Source organism: Heterodontus francisci, chromosome 14 (genome assembly GCF_036365525.1).
Source record: "Heterodontus francisci isolate sHetFra1 chromosome 14, sHetFra1.hap1, whole genome shotgun sequence".
NCBI lineage: Eukaryota > Metazoa > Chordata > Chondrichthyes > Heterodontiformes > Heterodontidae > Heterodontus > Heterodontus francisci.
In genome coordinates this window covers 56,930,458-56,945,876 of record NC_090384.1, presented here as the reverse complement: position 1 = coordinate 56,945,876, position 15,419 = coordinate 56,930,458, and the positions used below count along the sequence as shown (strand labels likewise).

The 15,419-nt window shown below is 45.2% G+C and overlaps 1 protein-coding gene across 6 annotated transcripts in view; it reads right to left on the bottom strand.

The window, feature by feature from the left end:
- Window positions 1–15,419, bottom strand: part of plekha7b (pleckstrin homology domain containing, family A member 7b) — a 549,182-nt gene that overhangs the window by 85,448 nt on the left and 448,315 nt on the right. The gene's annotated exons all lie outside the window — the stretch shown is intronic.

Sequence of the window (15,419 nt, the reverse complement as noted above, 5' to 3'; positions counted from 1 at the left end):
GTTGTATGCTAAACAGTTGCCACATATGCCTACATATTAACACTTTTAAATAATTAATTCCATGTGCAATGCTTAGGAGACATTTCTGATATTTGCTGCGTCAACACAAGTCTTTCTTTTACATCTGGTCAATTCTACCACTAATTTTTTTTTTTGTTTATACAACCTTGGCGTCAGCTCCCTGATGTCTTGGATAAATGTACCACAAGGTACAGTATTGAAGATCAGAAGGATCAAGCTTCAATCTCTGGTCAGTGCGAGGCAATAATTGAGAGTGCTACAACTGGCATTAGTGCCCCTAGGGAAACAAAATCATTCAGGGTTCCTGTTCCCAATTGCTACCCAGTACTGAATGCAAAGTGTACATACATGAATATCAAGAAAGAATATGACTGGACTTGGTTGTCATGCCTTGCAAAGTCAAACAGTCTGCCCACATTCACTGTCATTGTCAGGCTGTACCCCAATACCAGTCAGTGCCATTGGGAGAAAAGGCAAGAAAATTGAGGGACAAATAAAGGCTTGGCATAAGCTTAGTGCCATTTTGATTTACCTTTTCTCTCCTACTCTTACAACTTTGATGGCAGCCTGAAAGGTAGCTCTTGGCATTTCACCCAGATTTTACAATTTACAAGCAACTTCCTAAATTCTTATAATTGCAAACACCAGTATCACAGTCAGTTGTGCAGAATCACTCTCCATTATCACTTACAGGTGTGAATAAGAAATATTCTCAAACATAAAAATGTAAGAATTTTATTTTGATTTCTTTGTTAATTAAAATGTAAATATAGTCCCTGTTACTTCCTGCTTTCCCCTTTCCCACCAGTTGAAGCTCCCCCAGGCTGCCCCTGCCCTGGCCTTGAACCTGCACTTAATTTCTTTCCACTCTCCCATCTTGCCTGTTCCAAGCTTATTTTGTCCATGAGACTCACCTCCTGCTCATTTGACCGCATTCCCATTTAAATTGACATTGTAAATAGTTCCTTTTCCTCAAGTACTGTCCCCTCCATTTCAAAATCACCATGACTCAACATTTTCCCCAAAACATCCCACAACCCTTCTGTCCTTGCAAACTACTCTTCATCTTCATCCTCAGAATCCTTGAACGCATTGTTTCTTTTCAAGTCTATGCCCATCTTTCTGGAAACTTCCTGCTTCAACTCCAATCAGCTTTCTGCACCTATAACAGCACCAAAATGGTCCAAACCCAAGTCACAAAAGTGACAAGGGTGTTACTTATCCTTGTTTTGTTTTCAGTCTTTGATACAACTGACCACATCATCTTCCTCCAATGCCTCTCTTCCACTGTCCAGCTTAGTGGGATTGTACTGCTTGGTTCTGCTCATTCCTATCCATTCATTGCTAGAATACCTCCAGTAATGTCTTCTCTTCCCATTTCATTACTTCTGGGGTCCTCCAAGGATGTCCTGGGCTCCCTTTTCTTCTTCATCAAGCTGCTGTGACTTGGTGCCATTATCCACTGAAATGGGGGTCAGGTTCCACATATATACTGATAACAACTGGTTTTACCTCTATATTACCTCCAGACATGACTATTCCCATGTTCCTCTGGTCAACCTTCCATGTGGCATGCACCATAAACTTCATCTCATCCAATACTCTGTTGCTCATATCCTATCCTGCATCAAGTCTGACTCACCTGTCACTCCTGAACTCACTGACTTGCAGTTTTCCAACACCTCAAATTTATGGTTCTCATCCTTCTGAATTGTTTCACAGCCACACTCCTGCCTACCTCATTAACCTTCCCCAGCCCTGCCACCCCATCATATGCTCTGTTACCCTGACTCTGGCCTCTTGTGCATCCTTCTCTTCCTGCACACACCACAGCCAAGGCTCTATGCTTTGGAATTTACTCTCTAATCCCCTCCACTTCTCCCCCTCACTCTGCTCCTGAAGGAGTTTCTTCAAACCCACTTCTGGCCAAGCAGGAGTTGAACAAACAGTCACAAATTCAAACTAGAGAAGGGCACTTTTTGAAGACAGATTTATTGTCTATCCCTATTTCCCCTTGAGAAGGTGGTGGTGAGCCACCTTCTTGAACTGCCGCAGTCCATCTGGTGTAGGTACACCTGCTGTTAAGGGCGTTCCAGATTTTTGACCCAGTGACAGTGAAGGAACGACGATATAGTTCCAAGTCAGGATGATGAACTTGCAGGTGGTGGTGTTCCCATGCATCTGCTGCCCTTGTCCTTCTAGGTGGAAAGGGTCGTGATTTTGGAAGGTGCTGTCGACGGAGGTTTGGTGGGCTGCTGCATGTGCAAATTGTATATGATGCACACTGCTGCCCACTGTTCGCCAGTGGTGGAGGGAGTGAATGTTTAAAATGGGGTGCTGATCAAGCGGGCTGCTTTGCCCTGGATGGTGTCAAACTTTTTGAGTGTTGTTGGAGCTGCACTCATCCAGGCAAGTGGAAAGTATTCCATCACACTCCAGACTTGTGACTTGTAGATAGTGGGCAGGCTTTGGGGGCTAAGGAAGTGAGTTACTCGCTGCAGAATTCCCAACCTTTGATCTGCTCTTGCAGGCACATTATTTATATGGTGGAGTTTCAGCGATGGTAATGCTGTGAAATGTCAAGGAGAGATGGTTAGATTCTCTCTTGATGGAGATGATCATTGCCTGGCATTTGTGTGGTGCGAATGTTACTCACCACATACCAGCCCAAGCCTGCTTGTTGTCCAGGTTTTGCTGCATGCAGGCATGGACTGCTTCAGTATCTGAGGAATCGCGAATGGTACTGAACATGGTGCAATCATCAGCGAATATCCCCACTTCTGACCTTATGATGAAGGGAAGGTCATTGATGAAGCAGCTGAAGATGGTTGGGCCTAGGACACTACCCTGAGGAATTCCTTCACCAATGTCCTGGGGCTGAGATGATTGACCTCCAACAATCACAGCCATCTTCCTTTGGACTAGATACGGCTCCAAACAGTGGAGCATTTTCCCCGATTCCCACTGACTTGAATTATGCTAGGGCTCCTTGATGCCACACTTAGTCAAATGCTGCCTTGATGCCAAGGGCAGTCAGTCTCACCTCACCTCAAGATTGTTGCAAGTGCTTCAGTCTTGTCTTTTGCATTGCCGTGCTGGGCTCCCCCATCATTGAGGATGGGGATATTTGTGGAGCCTCGTCCTCCAGTTAGTTGCTTAACTGTCAACTACCATTCATGACTGGATGTGGCAGGACTGTAGAGCTTTGATCCGATCCATTGGTTGTGGGATCGCTTAGCTCTGTTTCCACTGTTTAGCAACTAAATAGTCCTGAGTTGTAGCTTCACCAGGTTGACACCTAATTTTTAGGTATACCTGGTGCTGCTCCTAGCATGCCCTCCTGCACTCCTCAATGAAACAGGGTTGGTCCCCCGGCTTGATTTTAATAGTAGTGTGGGATATGCTGGGCCATGAGGTTGCAGATTGTGGTTGAATACAATTCTGCTCCTGTTAGTCCACAGTGCCTCATGAATGCCCAGCTTTGAGCTGCCAGATCTGTTCTGAATCTATCCCATTTGGTGCGGTGGTAGTTCCACACAACACAATGGACGGTATCCTCAGTGTGAAGTTGGGTCTCCGTCTTCCCTAGAACTGTGCGCTTGTCGCTCCTACCAATATTGTCATCGACAGATGCATCTGCCACAGGTAGATTGATGAAGGCAAGATCAAGCAGGTTTTTCCCTCTTGGTTCCCTCACCACCTGCTGCAGGCACAGTCTGGTAGATATGTCCTTTAGGACCCGGTCAGCTCAATCAGTAATGGTGGTACCAAACTACTCTTGGTGATGGGCATTGAAGTCCACCACCTAGAGTACACTCTGTGCCCTTGCCAACTTCAGCACTTCTTCCAAGTAGTGTTCAACATGGAGCAGTACTGATTCATCAGTTGAGGGAGGGCGGTGAGGCAAGAGGTTTCCCTGCCCGTGTTTGACCTGATGCCGTGAGACTTCTTGGAGCCCAGAGTCAATGTTGAGGACCCGCAGGGCAACTCCCTCCCGACTGTTTACCACTGTCCCGCCACCTCTGGTGGGTCTGTCCTGCCGATAGGAAAGGACATAGCCAAGGACGGTGATGGAGAAGTCTGGGACATTGGTTGCAAGGTATGAAAATAGACATTTTTCTCCACATCAAGAGTGTTCAACATATGGAACTTCCATACAAGGCAGTGCAGGTAAAGACCCTGAATTCCACTATGAAACTATAGGATACTAGTATGGACCAGGGGAGGGAATGAGTGAGAGCACTGGCAGGTATTAGGATCTCTCTGGATGGATAAATCATCATAGGCCAAATGGCCTTCCTCATCCATAGTTATCTTGTGATTATAGAGTAAATACAGGTGCACAAAAATATATTTAATGTATTGCATATAAGCCACGTATATAACAATTCGAGCAATTTCGACAAAAAGTGCTTACATTCTAACCGACCCGCCCCCACAAAAAAAGTGCAAACACCATATTTGTCCAAGCATGTTAGGGACATTGCACAATATCAATTAGGACAATCTCAGTCACCGAGTGGCACAACTATGCTAAATATTATGATTGTCATATTGTGCAACAAAGTATGTTTTGATTACGCAATTTTAAGTGTTCACAACCTTTCAATAAAGGCTGTGCCATCAGACTGTGATGTTCACTGACCTCATCGTTCCATTGTGTTCCTAAGTCAATGTACTAGATCAACCATCTTTTCTCTCATCTGTCTCTTTCCCCTCCCCTCCTCATCTGAAGGTTTTGACCATGGGTATGGTTCTACTACTGGCATGTGCCACCTCTCCTGAGTATTCAGGAGTTAGCCTTGACAGCAGACATCAGCGTGCTAGTTGACTGTGGAAGATTCATATATCACAATTTACAGTTGATTTTGCTATTTAATGGTCAGGAGTAAGAAACCTGACTAACTTTCCCCTATCTAACTGCCCCTCCCTAATCCAGGGATTCTAAAGCTAATTATGTTGTTTCTGCTCCTACCTCTGGCTGGCTGAAATCAGCTAACAAGGCACTGAGCAGCAGGCATGAATTTTAGCCTTCAATTTTTTTTTAAAACTTAATCAACGGAGGTTGCTCTTCACCAACAAAAATAGGCAACAGACATTCAACCTGTGGTAAAGTAACTATCTGAATAAAAATGATCATTTTTGATGGTGATGCAGAAATTTTTAAAGGTGCTGATGTATACAACCCGATAGACAGGCAGGTAGCATATTTAGCAGTTGTGAATTAATTGCAAGAGACAAAAGACAATATTAATCGAACTCAATTAATTACTGTCCAAAAAGTTTTTTCCTGATCAATGGTAAAATGACTGAAAGAGTCATCAATTACACCATCAAGTCACACGAACTCACCAGTAACCTGGCCACTGAGACTCAGTTCAGGTCCTGCCAGAACCACTTAGATCTACCCATATTACAACCTTGATCCAGATCTAGATGCAAGAGCTAAATTCCAGAGTAGATGTGAAATTAGCTGCCCTTGACCTCAAAGCAGCATTCAGGTAAAGGAAGATTCTCAGAGATCAGTCATCACAACGCCAGGACATCGCAGCAGGAATTTTACAGGGAAGCATACTCAGCCCAGTCATCTTCAGCTGCTTCAACAATGACCTTCCCTTCCTCAAAGTCAGGAGTGGGACTATTGACCGATGATTTCACAGTGCTTTGCTTAATTCACAACTCCTCCAATAACAAAGCAATTCATGCCAGCCAAAGGAAAAAACCTAGATAACATCAGGCCGTGACTGGCATGCAGCAGGTAACATTCACACCATGTAAGTGCTGAGTTATGAGCTTATCGAATAAGAGAAAGTCCAGCCACCTGTCCTTGAACCTCAATGGCACCATAATCACAGAATGCGCCCCGGAGATAAATATTTTGGGGGTCAATATCGACTAGAGTTTGGTTAGACCACGCTGGCTGCAAGAGCAGAATGGAGGTTTGGGTACTTGCCAACAGGCTCATATCATGACTCCTCAAAGCCTCTCCACCATTTACAAGGCTCAGGAGTGTCAGCATCTAGGACACAGCAGCTTGCCCTTGCATTGAATTCAATAGCTACTTTGTGTACAAGCCTGTACAATGGATGTTGATAGCCTATTTGAACGTGGAGGGAATCACAGCAGAGCCCATTCCCATTGTTATCAGAGTTCCACTTTTCTCCAGAAAGAGTCACTAAGTGCTCCTACTGGCATACCTGCTCACATTAGTTATTTCAGAACAGGTCAGAAAGCAAACTTAGGACTGTCCTGGTCTGCATGGCTCAATAGCATACTGGGCAGTGCATTCACCAAGTGAGGCCTCAGTTAGAGGCTGTTTTTGACCTGATCCCGAACAACTGTCTCATCCAAACCATCCACCTCCCCCACCACAACAACAATCCTGATAAAATTGTGTTGTGTACTCTTGTCACACTCAAACAGTCTAAAACTAAAAATTGTTTCCATAATTCAATGCTGTGCAATAAAACACTTATTTTTTTCCAAAGCCCATTCAATACTCATACAAAAAATAATTTCAGACCACACAGTATATTTAAATATCAATCTGTTGTGTGAATATCCCAAAAGTGTACTTCAGGAGAGAAAAATTGTTTAGGCCACTACAATAGGAAAATAATTGCATAAAGCAATTTTATACCAGTTAACATATGATTGTATTCAATGAATAACTAATTAGAAATAACAAGAACCATAATAGACTACTTGTTAGAAAGACAGAGCCACTGTATAAAACATAATCTACCACTTCTGTTAAACTTTATAACTGTAGCTTAATTGAAAAAGCAATGCCTGCATCTGGGTATGTTTTTTTTGTCATTACAGAACCACTTTACAGCACAGCTACAATCATTCAATAATCAACTGGAGCAACTCTGACAATTTAGTGTTTAATATTAAACAGGCACAAAACAAGCCAACACTCAGCACTAGAATTCTATTAAACATTTTAATGAAAATGCCAGAATCCAGACACAACAGGGGAAAAGAGGATTTAAATCATCTACGACGCACAGCTCAGCAGTAATGTGTGAATATTAAACATTCATAGCCATACTTAATAAAAAGACAAAAAGTATTGAGCAGGCCCTATGTAATAGGAGTGAATGTCTGCAGACAATGCTGGAGGTGACGAAAATCATGCAGGTACTGACACCTAGGGGACTAAAGTCAATAGCCCCCAAAACCAGGCGTGCGGATTGCTATACACAATTAACCTTCGCCTGTTGACTGCAATGCAGGAAGCATGTGAACTTTGTCCTGTCAATTGTTTTAAATGAAATCAATTTCCAATCAGCATTAACCATGCCGTTGATGGCTGGATGCTTGAGCAGGGAGCCGGTATCATGAGAGGCCCACACCATTTAAAGCCTGCACTGCTTAAAGCTAGCCTATAACAACTAAAGGAACACAGGAAATAGGAGCAGGCGGCCATTCGGCCCCTTGAGCCTGCTCCACCATTCAACTAAACCATGGCTGATCTTATACCTAAACACCATTTTAGTGCATTATTTCCATATCCCTTGATATCTTTAATATCTAGAAATCTATTGAGCTTTGTCCTGAATATACTGGGCTGGATTTTGTCATTCGGCGTAAAAAATGGCAGCAGGTATGCACGGGCCCCGCGCAGCATGATCTTGAGTCTGGCTCATTACTATATGCAGGGTAGCCAACGATCCCCAATCATGTGGAGGGGGCGGCCTTGGCGACACCGTCAACGGCACCAACGGTTTCTGCACAGGTGCTGCCGCCATTTTCAAAGGGCTGCCAGCCTGCAAAGAAACTGCAGAATTGCCATCGTTCCCCCCCCAAATACACCAAAAATACATATTTGCCTCCCCCACTACACTACCGATGCAGTGTTGACACCTTTTCCCCCACCCCACAACTGCGCAAAGTGCAGAGTTCACCCCTTACCCCCACTACCACCATTTCACTAACAATGCAGAATTCCCCGCTTCCCCACCTCAGTGGTACCAGCTATCCCTGGACAGGAAAGTGAAGGCGCATGAGTGTCGCCCGTTGCGCTGAAGATCCGAACCTGCAGGTGCAATTGCTGCGAATTAGATTTTAATTAATGCAAACAGCTAATTTAAATATGTAAAGTCAGGTCCTGTTGCAGTGCAGCAGAGGGCCCGCCATGGAGCTTCCCCACCGCCAGGAAGTTCGGGCCCGGCAATCCCTGCATCAGGTTCCGTGGCAGGCTGCTGCTGCTCCAATCTTCTGGATCCCGACGTCGGAAGAACAAAATCCAGCCCACTCAATGACTGTGCGTCCACAGCCCTCTGGAGTAGAAAATTCCAAAGATTCACCACCCTCCGAGCAAAGAAATTTCTCTTCATCTCAGCCCTAAATGGCCTACCCCTTTTTCTGACAGCGTGCTCCCTGGTTCTAGATCCCCCAGGCAGGGGAAACATCCTTCCTGCATCCAACCTATCGAGCACTTTTAAGAATTTTGTATGCCTCACTGAGATCTCCTCTCATTCTTCTAAACTCTAGAGAATACAGGCCCAGTCTTCTCAATCTCTCCGCATAAGAAAATCCCGCCATCCCAGGAATCAGTCTGATGAACCTTTGTTGCACTGCGTCTATGGCAAGTATACCCTTCCTTAGGTAAGGAGACCAAAACTGTACACAATACACCAGGTGCAGTCTCATCAAGGCTCGATACAATTTCAGCAAGACTTCTTTACTCCTGTACTCAAATCCTCGGGCAATAAAGGCCAAAATACCATTTGCCTTCCTAATTGCTTGCTGCACCCGCATGTTGGTTGCAGTGACTTATAAACACGAACACCCTTTAGTCATCAGCACTTCCCAATCTCTCACCGTTTAAGAAATACCCTGCATTTCTGTTTTTCCTACCAAAGTGGATAACTTCACATTTTTCCCACATTATATTCCATCTGCCATGTTCTTGCCCACTCACTTGGCCTGTCTAAATCCCCTTGAAACCTCTTTGCATCCTCCTCACAACTCACATTCCCACCTAGTTTTGTCATCAGCAAACTTGGAAATATTACATTTGTCCCCACATCCAAATCATTGATATAGATTGTAAACAGCTGGGGCCTAAGCCCTGATCCTTGCAATACCCGACTAGTCACAGCCTCCCAACCTGAGAATGACCCGCTTATTCTTACTCTCTGTTTTCTGTCTGTTAACTAATTCTCAATCATGAGATGGAGAATTGTGGCTGGAGCAAGTGCTGGCAGGCCTGTGGCAGCTGAATCTGATCTGGAAAAAAAAGAGAAAAATGGCACAACTTGGGAGAGCTCAAGCTCGGGCTGAAAAGTTTTTGGACACAGCACTGGAGGCCTTGGAAGAGGAAGTGGAAAGTAGGAGACACGTCCTGTATCCACAGATGGCCAGGAGACCCTTCAAATACATGCTCAAAAGGCAGTGGGAGCAGACAGCCAGGCAGGTCAATGCCCAGTTAAGCTCAGAGGACCTGGACGTAATGCTGCAAAAGTTCAATGACCTTACACAAGTGGTCGAGGTCAGTGAATACATTTCAAATGCCATATTCTTAAACTGAACTAGTAGCCTCAGACACTGCTCAATTCACCAGAGCCCCATCACACACCTACCAGCAATCAATTCTGAACAATCAAAACTCATGCCTGACATTCATAACCTCACCTCACCCATTTAGCAATGCTGCAAGCCTCTCAACCTCATTTCAACAGTTGCACACATTTCCAGCTATCATCCATGACAGCCACATCACCCATCCAGATTGCATAACACTCAATGACACATTTCTATCTCTCTTACAGGGCAAGGTGGTGCAAAACTGGAGGCTGCAGGATCTAACCAGAGGGGTACAGACCCACCTGTAAATCCTGACCACCCGCCCCAATGTACAAAACAGTGTTGACCATTATTGCTGAGAATGTGGCCAGCAGAGGCATTGAAACTATTAAAGAGGATGGTGTCCTGATACCTAATCCTCCTCCTCACATCCTACGCTATCTTCCGATTTACAAGCTGGAGATGATCTAAGCATGCACCTCTTATTCTTTGCACCCCCCACCGCCCCTCCCTACAACACAACCTTACTCTTGTGCCCTTTCTCCTTTCAGATACCAAAGAAGTGCAACCTGGCCATTTAGTGGAGGAACAGCAAGGAGACAGTGATGATGAAGACACAGCACATGATTTCACACTCGCAGCCACCAGCTCAGATATCCAAACTGCACATAATTTAGAGGAAAGCATGGAGGTGGATCTGCATGTGCTGAGACACCGGGCTGCAACCAGGGCAGGGGGCAAGGATAGCGCAGGTGCCAGCTCACTGGAGGGTGGAGGGTGAGGTCATACACAAGTTCTGCCCTCTCTGGGTTTGACAGGGCAGGCTGCAGAAGAAAACTGAAGGTTTGGTGCTTGGTGCATTGGGAAGTGTGCCAGAAAGCGAGCGATCACCGTCAAGGAGTATGGAAAAGTCCAGTACAAACTTGCCTCCGGGCTTTGTGCAGAGGCTGGACCCCATTCTTTCCAGTGTGGAGGTGGTGGCCAACTCCATCAGCACACTTGTGGATCCAACCTCAATACAGCATTGATGGCTATTGTGTCAGCTTCCATTGCAGCACAAACAGCTTCCATGAGAAAGCTAAGTGCTGCAGTGGAAGCTCAGATTGCTGTCATACAATGTCAGCTTGCTATCATGCAAGCTCAGACTACTGCTATCATAGCTGTGGATTATAGTCTGCTAAAGTGCTTGCAGGGTGTCAAAGAAGTCCAGCAATCAATCTTCCAACAGATAACTAGGATTGCTGAGGCACCGCCCCGTTGGAGTGGCAGTGGTTCCATAGAGTATGAACCTGCTGCTCTTCTCCCACCACTGCCATGGTGCCAGTGCTCTTGCTGTTGCCTGTCAGCCAACCAAGACTGCTGCCATCCATGGCAAGGCGATGTAGTCTGAAGCCAGGCTTTCTGGCCCAGAGCGGTTTCAAGGCATCCTGCACGGCCATTTCCAATCTCCTCCACTGAAAATCAGCAATCTGCAGCCTTCCACTAGGACAGGCAAAGGCACATGGAAGATAAGCACTAGGGGAATGCACAAGGATGATTAGTTTATTTTTGTAAAATTTGTGGAATGATTTCATTTATAAATTTGGTTTGGAATGTTTATTTTGTGGTGACTTTTACTTCTGCATTGTGGCCAAGGAGACACTGTGATGGTTAGTGATAGAGGGAAAACAAGGTGTGGGACTGGTCGTGAATGGGTATGGAAGTTGCGGTTACTGGTATGGCACTCGGCTGAGCACTTCATGGACAGCCAAGGATAAAAGAGGCTGTCTAGGTTGCCTCCTCTCTTCCTCCTCCACCTAAGCTGCTTGCCACATAGCTGGTGGCACAGCCCATGATGCCCTCATGGTGGTGAGATTATGCAGTATGCAGCGGACCACCACGAATCTTGATACCCACTCTGTTAAGTACTGTAGGGCTCCTCCGGAGCGGTGCAGGAAGCTGAAGCATTGTTTCAACATGCCAATGATCTGCTCTAACATATTTAATGAGGCAGCATGGTTTTCATTGTATGCATGTTGTGTACATGTGCGTGAGTTGTGAACTGGAATCATCAATAATGTGATCAGCGGAGAGCCCTGGTCATGCAGTAGCACCCTTTGGTTTGCTGTAGTGGTTCAAAGGCAGCTGACACAGTGACTGCCACAGAATGAAGCCATCACGACTGCTGCAAGGAGAACATACATTGGCTTGCATGATTCTTTGAGTATAGTCACACACCAGCTGGATGTTGAGCAAGTGGAATCCCTTTTGGCTCCCCTATAGGATACAGTTGACATGCAGTGCCCGCAAAGCAGTGTGCATGCAGTCAATGGCACCGTGCACCATGGGATACCTGCAATTCCAGCAAAGTCACGTAGTCACTCCGCCTGCTTCTCTCTGACAAGAGAGAATGAAATGTAATTAGCCCTCAATGAATATAAATAGTCAGTGACCTCCCTCATGCAACAGTGGACAGCAAACTGTGAGATGTTGCAAATATCTCCATTTCTAGCCAGAAAGGAGCCAGACGCATAAATGTTCATCGCCATGGTTGCCTTCACAGCCATTGGCTATGAGTTCCTTGCTTGTCCTTACTGAAGTGCAGGTCTCGCACCCATTGTTCCTCACTGAGGTTCAGGTAGGGGAACAGCTTTCTGAACACCCTTGCTGGATATGGCCTCCTGATAACAGCCCTTCTCCCCCTCCTTCCTCTTCTAGAAGCTTGTCCTGCTCTGCTTGATCTCTGTTCATTCTCCAAGACATGCAGTATTCCAAGTGGAATGGCTACTAGTGCACCCATATCTGGGAGCAACTCAGTACTAGGTCCCCTGCTTTTTGTGTTATATATTAACAAGTTGGACGTAAATGTAGGGGGCATGATCAAGAAGTTTGCAGATGAAAAAAAAATTGGCTGTGTGGTTGATAGCAAGAGAGATAACTGTTGAGTGCAGGAGGATATCAACGGACTGGTCAGACGGGCAGAAAAGTGGCAAATGGAATTCAACTCTGAGAAGTGTGAGGTGATGCATTTGGGGAGGTCAAACAAGGCAAAGGAATACAAGATTAATGGGAAATGTAGAGGAAGTGAGGGACCTTGGAGTGAATGTCCACAGATCCATGAAGGTAGCAGGACAGGTCAATAAGATGGTTAAGAAGGCATATGGAATCCTTTTCTTTATTAGCCGAGGTATAGAATATAAAAGAAAGGAGGTTACGCTGGAACGGATAAATCATCAATTAGGCCACAACTTGAGTACTGTGTGCAGTTCTGGCCACTTCTTTACAGAAAGGATGTAATTGCACTAGAAAGGGTATAGAGGAGATTAATGAGGATGCTGCTAGGACTGGAAAAATTCAGCTATGAGGAAAGATTGGATAGGCTGGAGTTGTTCTCCTTGGAACAGAGAAAGCTGAGGGGAGATTTGATTGAAATGTACAAAATTGTGAGGGGCCTGGATTGAGTGGATGGGAAGGGCCTATTTATCTTAGCAGAGAGGTCAGTGATTTGGGGGCATAGATTTAAGGTGACCGGTAGAAAGATTAGAGGGGAGATGAGGAAAACTTTTTTCACCCAGAGGGCGGTAAGGGTCTAGAACTCTCTGCCTGAAAGGGCAGTAGAGGCAGAAACCCTCAACTCATTTAAAAGGTGTCTGGATATGAAACTCAAGGGCTGCAACCTGCACGGCTATGGACCAAATGGAAGAAGGTGGAATTAGGCTGGATGGCTTGTTTTTCGGCCAGCACAGACACGAAGGGTCAAGTGGACTCTTTCTGTGCCGTAAACTTTCTATGATTTTAACTCGTTTGTGCAGAAGCCTTGGAGTTAGCAAAAACTAGTTAGCACCTGCCACACCACTCTCTGTCGACCTTGGAAACTTTAAACAACTATAGAAAGCACCATAACACTTAACTCAAAGCAACAACCAGAAGAAATCAAGCAAGAGCTAAGCTGCAAGTAGTTGATGATCCCCTTAAATGGTGCTGGGGTGGGGTCTTTCCTGCTGCTGAATGTATATTCAGCTGCGCATAGTTAAGAAAGGGCATTAGCTGGAGCATTGAGTTCCAAAATGACACCAGTGGTATGAAATCAGCATTACAATTTGCCGACTCTGCATACTTCTGGTGGCTGTTCAATGCGTGCGAACTAACATCCTTACCAATATAGTGTCCGAACAACTCACCCCAAACGAGTGCACGTGTGCCGCAGACACCAGTTTGTACATTAAATGGCACCCATAGTGCCCAAACATCCGGCGCTACTGATCTAATTTACACACCACTGAATTCTACATGGTTAATATTTATGATTCGGTCAAGCCCCACTGTGAGACTGGAGCACATAATCTAGGATGATATTCCAGTACAGTACTGGAGCAGTGTTGCCCTGTCAGAGGTTCCACCCTTCAGATAATGCACTAACCGAAGATTCCACCTGGCTTTTCCAGGGCTCAAATGAATTGTAGCGAACTCATGGTACTATTTGAAGCGCAAGGAGTTCTCCGTGTAGCCTGACCAACATTTCTCCCTCAACATCATTTAAAGGAAATTAACTGATCATTTAATGCCCTAGGTGGAATCTTGCAGTCCGCAAGAAGATTGCAATACATAATTACATAACAACAAAGCACTTCAGAGTATATTAATGTCAGTAAAGCACTTTGAGATGTTCCAGAGAGAAGCAATAAGGTGCTACATAAATGCAAGTCTTTCTCCAAATCACTTTAGCATCCAGAAACATCCTCACCATAGTTTTATGGGTATTGGGACCATTCCAGTATCTCATTCCTCCCTGTGACGTTATAGGTTGACGAATACTTAAGATTGCAGCTTTTAATGGCCTCTTTCAAGGTCATTACAGTGAATCACATTAAGAACCAACATTTGTGGCCACAACACTAAAGCAATGAGATGCCAGAGCAGCCAGTGCAGTGCGCATTGAAATTGCATCTGGCCGATTTTTGGAATTTCCCATGGTTAGTTTCATTAGCTATTCATAACAAGCTCCCAGCTCGAATTGGACTTGTTTGTGGGAATTAGATAGGTGGAAAATAGTGCACAGCTGCAGCTTTTAAAGGATGAGGGTGCCTGCTGTCTGGCTTGTTCTGCTTCCAAGAATGGAATATATTCTGGCTCCTTTTCTTTATCTTGGTTCAATCTTAGCTGTATTGGGGTCCTCCTTATATGCTGATCTCTTTGGATAGTGAAATTGTGCAGCATGGAACAGATTATGGTGATCGTGGAAACTATATAAGTATTGAATTCTAAGGTGCACCCAATTTGCCTAAGCATCTGAAATGTTGGGTGGAATTCTATCTAAATAGACCAGTACGTTGCAGGGAGGAAAGTATCAGGTTGGGAACCTGTTTATCATTGAACTAAAGAGACTTCTTCAACCAGGGTATTAGTATCCAGCTTCCAGATTTCCCAACCAACCAGAGAGAATGGGCGGGATGAAGTGCTGAATCTGTCAAAGGCTGGATTTCCGGTTAAAGGGATCCCGGCAGGGGTCAGAATGGCTGAACAATACATTGAAGCCTGAGGCTTCAGCAACCACAGGAATGGGGAGGTGACATTGGAAGGCTGCTCCCCAGGTCTCTCACTCTTACCTGGAGATCCTGCGGTGGGATTGGAGAGGCTGAAGTGAGGTGATGTTTGCCAAAGACGAGGAGAGGCCAGTCTCTCAAACCAAAAGCAGGTGTGGATGGAAGTGGCTGAGAAATTCAGCAGCAGGAGTGTGGTCCCTCAAAGCTGAAAGAGTGATCCAAGATTTCAAGGACCTCAGGAGAGTGGGAAGAGTGAGTGGCCGAACCCTTTCAAGTGCCAAGCCCCACACTGACTTGCCCAGCATTCTCCTGCACAGCAGTCCTTCTGACAACACAACT